The 10,860-nt window shown below is 40.7% G+C and overlaps 1 protein-coding gene across 1 annotated transcript in view; it reads right to left on the minus strand.

Moving 5' to 3' along the window:
- Positions 1 to 10,860, minus strand: part of CNST (consortin, connexin sorting protein) — a 117,083-nt gene that overhangs the window by 39,921 nt on the left and 66,302 nt on the right.

The raw sequence follows: 10,860 nt of genomic DNA on the forward strand, positions 1-10,860 counted from the left end.
CGGCTCAGGGCGTGATCCCAGCGTTCTGGGATCGAGCCCCACATCGGGCTCCTCCGCTGGGAGCCTGCTTCTTCTTCTCCCACTCCCCCTGCTTATGTTCCCTCTCTCACTGGCTGTCTCTCTCTGTCAAATAAATAAATAAAATCTTAAAAAAAAAAAAAAGAAGTTAAGTAACACAAACTTCTAAAAAAAATAAATAAGTAAATCATCCGTGAATAAATGCTTAGCCTGGAGCTCCTGAGATGATGTATCAAATTTTAAAAATGTAATCATTACATGCTAGAACTTCACCCTTCACTGAAATCTCAGTATCTGCTCTAATATGCATATTCAAATGAAATAGACTATCTGCATCCTTACATCCATTGAGGGGATCAGCCTCAGAAGGGCTCTTTCACAGTAACTCAGTGTATGTACAGTGTTTGAGGATGCCTCCCACAAGCTCTCTAGAGTGTGCCCAGAACTCTGTCTTTCACTGTCTTCTAAATAAGCCCACTGCTCCAGCCAGACGGGTCAGTTCTTCATTTCCCTAGAAAAATATTCTGAGACCTGAACAAGTACAGATTCTAACAGAATATTTTCTTCCTATCCATACCTATTTATGTTTTACCCTAACAAAAGCCATGTATTTCTGTATAACATGGGCCTAATCTAAACTTACTCTTCTCTGAATACTGTAGATAGCCCTGTATTATGCTGGATTGTATTATGGTGATTGGTGAAAGGTATCATCTTCATTAGATCAGAACTCCTGCATCCACAGGGATTTCCTTATGGGCCATGGTTATTGTAACTATAACCAGCAGTGTCTTCAGCATGAAAATTTCAAGTGCTGTGATTTCTAAAGTTAATCACCTATGGTGATTCCTTATATTTTAGAAAAATCTCTTCTGTGAATTTTGTATCATTTGGAATCTGGAAATACAAGGTTTAATGATGGCCTGTCATTCTGCAGGGAGAGTATTTGTGAAAACATAGATGACTCTTCTGCCTTCTAATTTTCTAACCAAATGGTGGTAGTACCAGTGTGGGAAGAGAAGCTTTCCATAGAGAACTACAAAGAAACTAAGAGAACTACTATTTCTTTCCCTTTTCCCTGGGCACATGATTATGTCCAAGACATTTAATCTCATATAGACTGTGATAAAGCCGGCCTCCCGAATTCTGTACTTCTCTTAAATTCTTCCCACATAGTTATCAAATATTACTCCATGCTTCTTCTCTGAAAACATGTAGGAATTTTACCATGTCATTTTCAGTAAAGGGGAGTTAAATAAAACACTTGAAGAATATTACTGAAGGACAAGATTCTCAAACGTAAAGAAAAAGGACAAACTTTATGACTCTCTTATCTAAAGGAGGTCAGAACAGGGTTCCAAATAACAGAACTGGAAACATGGATTGTGATTATCTCAGTTAGTTAGGTAGTGTAGATCCATAATGGCCATGGTTCCTGCCAGATCCATTTTCAAGTTACTTTAATAATTAATGTTACGGATATATACAATTTATAAACATGTGATATATTGGTAAATAAAATTATGTAGCCAACAAAAAAAGTTGTAACAGAAAGAAGAATATTAGTCACCAAAACCAACAAAAGTTCAAAAAGCATATATATACAAGCCTAAAGATTCCAAAAGCAATGGAAGGCTAATGTAAACAATTAGAAAGAATATAATAGTTTAATCACCAAGTGTAGGGAAGGAACAGAAAATATGAACCAGGCTCAAATGGGTCATTCCAAATGGGTTAAGAGGTCAAGGAAACTCAAAAGACTCATATCACAAAAGGATTATTTATTGGGATTGAAGATCATGAGTTTCAGAGATAACTTAATTACAAAACTTACTTCTTAAGATAATATTCCTTACTGGGACAGAATATAAATCAAAGAGCACTGGAATAGGAGCAAGAGACATCAGTCTGTCATTATTTTTCCAAGTGACCTTGGATTAGACATTTATTTTCTATACTGTAGTTCCTCATCTTTAAAATTAAGGGATTGGCCAGATGAGACCTCAGATTCCTCCTAGATCTGACCATCTCAAACATTTAACGCCTCCACAGTGATTTAAGAAATGTAACCAGGCTGGCCACCATGACCCTAGCCTCTAGGCCAGCTCCCATGGGCCCAGGCTCCAGGATCATCCTAGCTCCAGGGAACCCACCAGTTGACTCGGGTTCCAGGTTGGGTCCCATGGATACAGGCTCCCAAGCCAACACCAGAGCCAGGATGGCTCTCATGCTAAGGTGTTAGGTCCACCACCCTAGTGGTCCATGTTACCTCATCCATCCCCAAGGACCTAGGATCCAGGGTCCACCCATATGGACTCAAGGACCAGGCTGACCCCAGTGGACCCAGGCATCAGGCTGACCCCTATGGACCAAAGCACCAGGCCTGTCCACCTGTTGACCCATGCACCAGATTTGCCCACCTAAGGACTCCAGCACCAAGCCTGCCCATGGTCACCACCAGGTGGCCCATCCAGAATCTCTGGACAGGCTGACTAGTGAAGGGTTTCCCTTTTGAAGCCATTCTGTAAAGACGGCTTTTTTTAGATGTGCAGACACCAACACAAGACCACAAGGATCATAAATAATCAAGAAAACATGACACCACCAGAAGAAACTAACAAAGATTCAATAAAAGGCTCTATAAAAATGGAGATCTATGAACCACTTTACAAAGAATTCAGAATAATCTTCTTAAAGAAATGTAGTGAACAATACAGAGATAGACAAATAAAATTAGGAAAATAATGTATGAACAAAACGAGAAGTTTAACAAAGAAACAGAAACCGTGATAAAAACCAAACAGAAATCCTAGAGTTGAATACATTGAAATGAGAATTTCAACAGAGAGCTCCAACAGCAGACTCAACCAAGCACAAGAAGGAATCAGTGAACTTAAAGATACGTCATTTGAAATTATCTGGTCAGAAGAGCAAAAAGAAAAAAGAATGAAAAGAATGAAGAAATGTTACATGAATTATGCGATACCATGAAGAGAAACAATCTGCGCATTACTAGAGTCCCAGTAGGAAAAGAGAGGGAAAAGGGGGCAGCAAACTAACTTAAAGAAATAATGACTAAGAAATCTCCAAATATGGAGAAAGATTTGGACATCCTTGTTCATGAAGCTTATAGGTGCCACAAAATTATCAACCTAAAAAGATCTTCTCAAAGACACATTCTAATAAAACTATCTAAAATCAAAGAAATAGAGTATTTTTAAAATAGAAAGAGAGGGGCACCTGTCTGGTTCAGTTGGAAGAGCATGCAACTCTTGATCTTGGGGTCATGAGTTTGAGCCCCATACTGCACATAGAGGTTACTAAAATAAAAGTCTCAGGGGAGGTTTCCAGCTCCCAGTGTTCCTATAATAACACCAATAAACTATGTAGAAAATACAAAATAACAATAATTTTTAAGAAGACAGGAAAAGAAAAAAATCCCTCACATACCAGGGAACCCCTGGAAAGGTATTTGTGGACTTCTTGGCAGAAACATTGCAGGCCCAGAGAGAATGGGATAATGTAGCGAACATGCTGGATTTCAAACTAATTTGATAATGTAGCGAACATGCTGGATTTCAAACTAATTTTGATGTCATGTGAACTTACAAAAGTTTTCTTGAAAAATACAAAAATTTCTTCTGATACATAAAAATTTTCTGGTAAAGGAGCACCTGGGTGGCTCAGCCGTTAAGCATCTGCCTTTGGCTCAGGTCGTGATCCCAGGGTCCTGGGATCGAGCCCCTCATCAGGCTCCCTGCTTGGCAGGAAGCCTGCTTCTCCCTCTCCCACTCCCCCTGCTTGTGTGTTCCCTGTCTCGCTGCCCCTCCCTCTGTCAAAAAAAAAAAAATTTTACTGTACAACATGTCATTTCATCTTCGCTACAAAGTCTTATTCAATTTAAATGAAACTTTTTCTTTTTTTGCCAGATATGAATCTACACAGGAACATAAAATTCTATTCACTTTCATCTGTGAAAGTCAAATGAGTTACAGTTAAAACTCCACATTAAGCAATTTGTTGATACTATTTATAAGCAGATGGTGACAAATTCATAGGCCCTAACTTTACACCTGTCAACTTCATCAAGCTCTAAAGTCAACATCAGTGTTTACTTGCACCTGCTGAGGTTTTATTTTTAAAAATCATTTGTAGGGGCGCCTGGGTGGCACAGCAGTTAAGCGTCTGCCTTCGGCTCAGGGCGTGATCCCGGCGTTGTGGGATCGAGCCCCCACATCAGGCTTCTCCACTGGGAGCCTGCTTCTTCCTCTCCCACTCCCCCTGCTTGTGTTCCCTCTCTCACTGGCTGTCTCTATCTCTGTCAAATAAATAAACAAAACCTNAAAAAAAAAAAAAGATGTTTCTTCCCCATTTAAAAAAAAAAAATCATTTGTAACTACCTTCTGCCAGAAATGAAAGGAATTACCTTGACTGAGAGATTTTATTCAGTGTATCAAACCACCTGGGTTCTGTCCATTTTGACACATAATTTCTTTTTCAGAGAGAGAGAGTGAATGGGAGTGGGGAGGTTCAGAGGGAGAGGGAAAGAGAAAATTCCAAGCAGCCTCCACACCCAGTGTGGGAGCCCAGTGCGGGGCTTGATCTCATGACCCTGAGATCATGACCTAAGCCAAAATCAAGAGCTGAACACTTAACTGAGCTACCCAGCTGCCCCTTGACACACAATTCTTTATATATTTATTTTAATTCCAGTATAACTAATGTACAGTGTCTTATTAGTTTCAAGTATACAATATAGTGATTCAGCAACTCTCTACGTTACTCAGTGCTCATCAAGATAGGTGTACTCTTAATCCCCTTCACCTGTTTCACCTATTCCCCGCAGCCCCTCCCCTCTGGTAACCACCGCTTTGTTCTCTATAATTGAGTCTATTTTTTTGTTTGCCCTTTTTTTTTCTTTGTTGATTTGTTTCTGAAACTCCCACATATGAGTGAAATCATATGGTATTTGTCTTTTGACATGTAATTTTTTAATTCAACTTGGAATCTGTCTCTAGTAATGGCTAAGAGACATATTGTGGGAGAATACAGTAGTATCCTTTACCTGAAAATATTAGGAATGAATGTACCCTGACATTATTATTCACATTATTCTCCATTACTTAATCTGCTATTGGTCTCTGTAAATACATCTCTGTGTGACATGGAGAATGATGAGCTTCGGTGAAAGGCAAAACCTCACACTTGGTACCTTAGGTGGTAATTACGCAGAAGAATGAAAACTTATCAGGGACAAAATGGGAATTAGCAGGATGCTATGCAGATGACATTGAGGCCGAGGTAAACGTCACAGCAGTGATGATGCTTAGGAGAAAATGTTCACAGTGACAATGTAACCTAAGCTGGGAACGTTTGGGGGTGGAAGAAAGATTATTTAAAGGCCTGATATATTTTAAATTCTACACAATACTACTCAGAATATAAGGACACTATCTTACATGCAGGATTGCATGGTTTTAAGAGCAGAAACTGCTGTCATGCTGCTCCCTCTGCCTGCACTGTCAACTTCTACAGAGCAGGCGCACACAGAGCAGGTGCGTGCAGAGCAGGTGAATGCACAGCAGGTATATGCAGAGCAGGTGTACACAGAGCAGGTGCGTGCAGAGCCGGTATACACAGAGCAGGTGCGTGCAGAGCAGGTGTACACAGAGCAGGTGCGTGCAGAGCAGGTGTATGCACAGCAGGTATATGCAGAGCAGGTGTACACAGAGCAGGTATGTGCAGAGCAGGTGTACACAGAGCAGGTATGTGCAGAGCAGATGTGCACAGAGCAGCTATGTGCAGAGCAGGTGTACACAGAGCAGGTGTACACAGAGCAGTTGTGTGCAGAGCAGGTGTATGCACAGCAGGTATGTGCAGAGCAGGTGCACACAGAGCAGGTATGTGCAGAGCAGGTGTACACAGAGCAGGTATGTGCAGAGCAGGTGTACACAGAGCAGGTATGTGCAGAGCAGGTGTACACAGAGCAGGTTTACGTTATAGCCCCATGACCTCAGCCCTGAGCACAGTGCTGATGCAGAGCAGCTACTCAAACTTCTGGGAAAAAGGTTGACCAAAATGTTAGTGCCTCTCATGGAGTATACTATTAACCCATATACATTATGGTCCTTGAGTCTCACAGCAGCATTATAAGGTTGGTATTAGAAATTGTAGATGAAGCACTTGAAATTCATCAAAGAGATTACATAAGAGCATGGGCCAAGGAGTCAGGCCAGAGTCTGAACCCTAAGTCGACTGCTTTCTAGTTCTGGGACTGGGTAAGTCAGTCTCTTTCATCATTAATCTTTCCATCTGTTACATGGGTACACTGCCTTTTTAATCACATGAACTCTCCTAAGAAACTACGTTTAGATCAGAAAGAAAGTAATTTATCCATTTATCCACAGTTCCACAGCCTCTCTTCTTTTAAATAAGAGCACTACGTTTTTGAAAGAAGGTATTAGGAAAAAATCTCAGATTCACTGATTTTATAAAAAACTGGTTCCTTGACCGAAGTGTTGAAGTGCTCCCTACACTGATGCTAGACCAAGTAAGGAACCTGAGGCAGAGCTACAGTAGCATCCAGAGACAACTGCTAACACAAACCAAACTCCGCCACTTCCCTTCAGAGTGAACCATTCCTCCTTCTCTGAGTTCTCGTCTCGCGGAGGCTGGTAGGCAGGTATTGTTCTGAAGAAGTGAGGTCGGTAACACACTCAGAGGAGAGGCATGTGCAATAATGGTTCTGCGGTAAATTATGATAACTCAAGCATGAAAAATAATTCCTTTAAGCACACTTTAAAATTCAGCAAAAGTGAGGGTGCTTGGGTGACACTGTCTAGTAAGCATCTGACTCTTGGTTTCGGCTCAGGTTGTGATCTCAGGGTCATGAGATCAAGCTCTACTCGGCGCAGAGTCTGCCTGACCCCTCCTCACCTCTAAAATAAATAAATAAATCTTTTAAAAAAATTCAGCAAAAGTGAGATAGCATGATAGACAGACTGAGCATAGAGCATCTGGGATCGAATCCAGAGACTGTCATTTATTAGTAATACGATATAGGGCAAGTTACTTAATCTCTCTGTGCTTCAGAATCCTCATCTATAAATTGAAGCTAATTGTATTACCTACTTAATAAGGCTGAAAAGAAGATTAAATGAGATATTCCATGCAAAGCATGTATTACAGTGGCTGGCAAACAGCAAGTGCTCAATAAATGCTCAAGAAAAAATTTTGTTTTAAAACTCAGCCAGCTAAGGGGTGCCTAGGTGGCACAGCCAGTTGAGCGACTTGACTCTTGGTTTTGGCTTGAGTCATGACCTCAGTGTCGAGAGGCTGAGCCCCGAGTGGGTCTCCATGCTGGGCACAGAGTCTGCTTGAGATTCTCTCTCTCCCTCTGCCCTCCCCACTTGTGTTCTCTCTCTCTCTAAAAGAAATAAATAAAATCTTTTAAAAAACCCAAACAAAAACTCAGCCAGCAGGAATCAAATTAGCTCTATATGTCCCTGAGTTTGAGGCTCTATGAATTTTTTTTGGTGATTTCTTTTTTATATACAACATAAAACTTAACATTTTAACCATTCTGAAGTGTACAAATCAGTGACATTAATTATAGTCACAATGTTGTGCAACCATCATCACCACCTATTTCAGAACTTTTTCTTCATTCCAAATGGAAACACACACACACACACACACACGTATATATACATATAGAACACATTTTGTTTACCCATTTGTCAACGGACACTTGGTTTGTTGTTAACACCTTTTGGCTACTGTGAATAATATTAAAATGACTGGTGTACAGCTATCTGTTTGAGTCTTGGCTTTCAATGATTTTGGGTATATATCTAGAAGTAGAATTGCTGGCTTAAATGGTAATTCCATTTTTAACTTTTTTTAAATGTATTATTGTTAGGGTTTTATATACTTATTTGACAGAGAGCCAGGGAGAAAGCACAAGTAGGCAGAGCAGCCAGAAGGAGAGGGAGAAGCAAGCTCTCTGCTGAGCAGGGAGCCTGATGCGGGGCTCGATCCCAGGACCCTGGGACCATGACCTAAGCTGAAGGCAGGTGCTAAACCAATTGAGCCACCCAGGTGCACCCATGTTTTGACTTTCTGAGGAACCTCCAAGTATTCTGCTGGAACTCTATGGGCTTTTAACTCATCTCACTTGCTGTATTCTCATAAGGCTTCAATATGTATACTCCCCGCCTTCCATCTTTTTTTTTTTTTTTTTAAGAGAGCACACACGTGCATGTAAGCACACATGGGCAGGGGAGAGGCAGAGGGCATCCTAAGCATGCTCCACGCCCAGCTCAGAGCCCCACATAGGGCTCTTGGTCTCATGACCCTGAAACCATGACCTGAGCTGAAATCAAGAGTCCAACGCTTAACCCACTGAGCCACTTAGGTGCCCCTGCCTTCCATCTTTTAAACAGAACTAATATCACTTCTGAAAGGTTAATGACTCGATCTTTCTTTTTTTCTTTTAAGATTTATTTATTTTAGAGAGAGAGCACGGGCACATGCACAAGCAGGGGGATAGAGATAATCCTCAAGGGACTCCCCACTGAGCATGCAGCCTCCTGCAGAACTTGATCCAGGACAGTGAGAGCATGACGTGAGTTGAAATCAAGAGATGGAAGCTCAACAAACTGAGCCATCCAGGCGCCCCAATGAGTTGATGTTTCTTAATCAATAGCATCCTTAATTAAAAAGTACCTAACCTACAAGAATATGACGTAATATTCTTCAGAGCTATTCGACTTAATTCCAGCCTGTGGGCATAATTCTTTCTTTTGGAAAATCTAAAATTTAAAGGCCTTGAGGGGCACCTGGGTGCCTCAATTGGTTAAGCACCCAACTCTTGGTTTCAGCTCAGGTCATAATCTCAGGGTCGTGAGATCGAGCCCCACCTTGGGCTCTGAGTTCAGTGCTGAGTCTGCCATTCAGAGGAAATAAATAGACTGATAGAAAACAACCCTGATGAAGCCCAGGATTAGACACTGGATTAGACAAATAATTTAAATTTAAATATGCTCAAAGAGCTAATGGAAACCATGGACAAAGAACTAAAGGAAATCAAGAAAACAAGCATGAATAAAAGAATATGAATAAAGAGAAGAGAAATTACAAATAGAAATTAAAATTTTTGGAGCCAAAAATACAGTGATTGAAATGAAAAATTCACTAGAGGAATTCAACAGCAGATTTAAGCAAGCAGGAAAAGGAGTCAGTGAACTTGATAAAATAATTATCTTATCAGACAGAATAGGTAATTAACCTGTCTGAGGAACAGAAAGAAAAAAGTGAAAAAAAGCTAACAGAGAATAGAGATTTATATGGTCTACATTACAGGACTCACAGGAGAAGAGGGATTTAAAAGGGCAGAAAGTATATCTGAAGAAGTAATAGCTGAAGACATCCCAAATTTCATGAAAAACACAAACCCACACATCCAAGAAGCTCAACAAACTCTAAGCACAATAAACTCAAGGACAGCCACATTTAGACACATTATAGTCAAATCATCAAAACCCAGACACACAAAAAAAGAATTCTTCCTTTTTCTTTCTTTTTTTTTAGTTTATTTGAGAGAGAGAGAGAGGGAGAACGAGCAGGGGGAGGGGCAGAGGGATGAGCAGACTCCCTGCTGAGTGTGAAGCCCAACGTGGGGCTTGATCCCAGGACCCTGAGACTGTGACCTGAACCGAAGTCAGATGCTTATCCAACTGAGCCACCCAGGCACTCCTCTTTCTCTTCTCTTCTTAAAATTTGGGTATAGTTGACACACAANCTTTTTTTTTTTTTAGTTTATTTGAGAGAGAGAGAGAGGGAGAATGAGCAGGGGGAGGGGCAGAGGGATGAGCAGACTCCCTGCTGAGTGTGAAGCCCAACGTGGGGCTTGATCCCAGGACCCTGAGACTGTGACCTGAACCGAAGTCAGATGCTTATCCAACTGAGCCACCCAGGCACTCCTCTTTCTCTTCTCTTCTTAAAATTTGGGTATAGTTGACACACAACATTACATTAGTTTCAGATGTACAACTTAGTAATTTGACAACTCTATACTTTATGCTATGTTTACCACAAGTGTAGCTACCACCTGTCCCATTACATGGCTATGACAATATCACTAAAAATTGAAAACAGAAATATCATATGATCCAATAATCCCACGACCCTGTATTTGCCCAAAGAAAAATAAAAACACTAATTTGAAGATACATATGCACCCCCATGTTTATTGCAACATTATTTACAATAGCCAAGAAATGGAAGCAACTTAAAAGTGTCCATCGATAGATGAATGGATAAGGAAGATATGGTGTACACACACACACATGCACACACACATATACATACAGTGGAATATTACACAGCCATAAAAGGATGAGAGAACATGGAAGGACTGAGAGGATATTATGTTAAGTGAAATAAGTCAGACTTAGAAAGACAAATACCATATGATTCTACTTATAAGGGAATCTAAAAACAAAAACAAAACCACAAAGCAGAATCAGACCTGTAAATACAAAGAACAAACTGATGGTTGCCAGAGGGGAGGGGGGTGAGGAGATGGGCAAAATGGGTGAAGGGAAGAGGGACATACAGGTTTCTAGTTAGACAGTGAATAAGTCACAGGAACAAAAGACATGGCATACGGAATTTTTTTTTTAATTTTATTTTATTATATTATGTTAATCACCATACAGTACATCCCCAGATTCCGATGTAAAGTTTGATGCTTCATTAGTTGCGTATAACACCCAGTGCACCATGCAATACGTGCCCTCCTTACTACCCATCACCAGTCTATCCCATTCCCCCACCCCC

This window comes from Ailuropoda melanoleuca, chromosome 8 (genome assembly GCF_002007445.2).
Source record: "Ailuropoda melanoleuca isolate Jingjing chromosome 8, ASM200744v2, whole genome shotgun sequence".
NCBI classification, from domain to species: domain Eukaryota; kingdom Metazoa; phylum Chordata; class Mammalia; order Carnivora; family Ursidae; genus Ailuropoda; species Ailuropoda melanoleuca.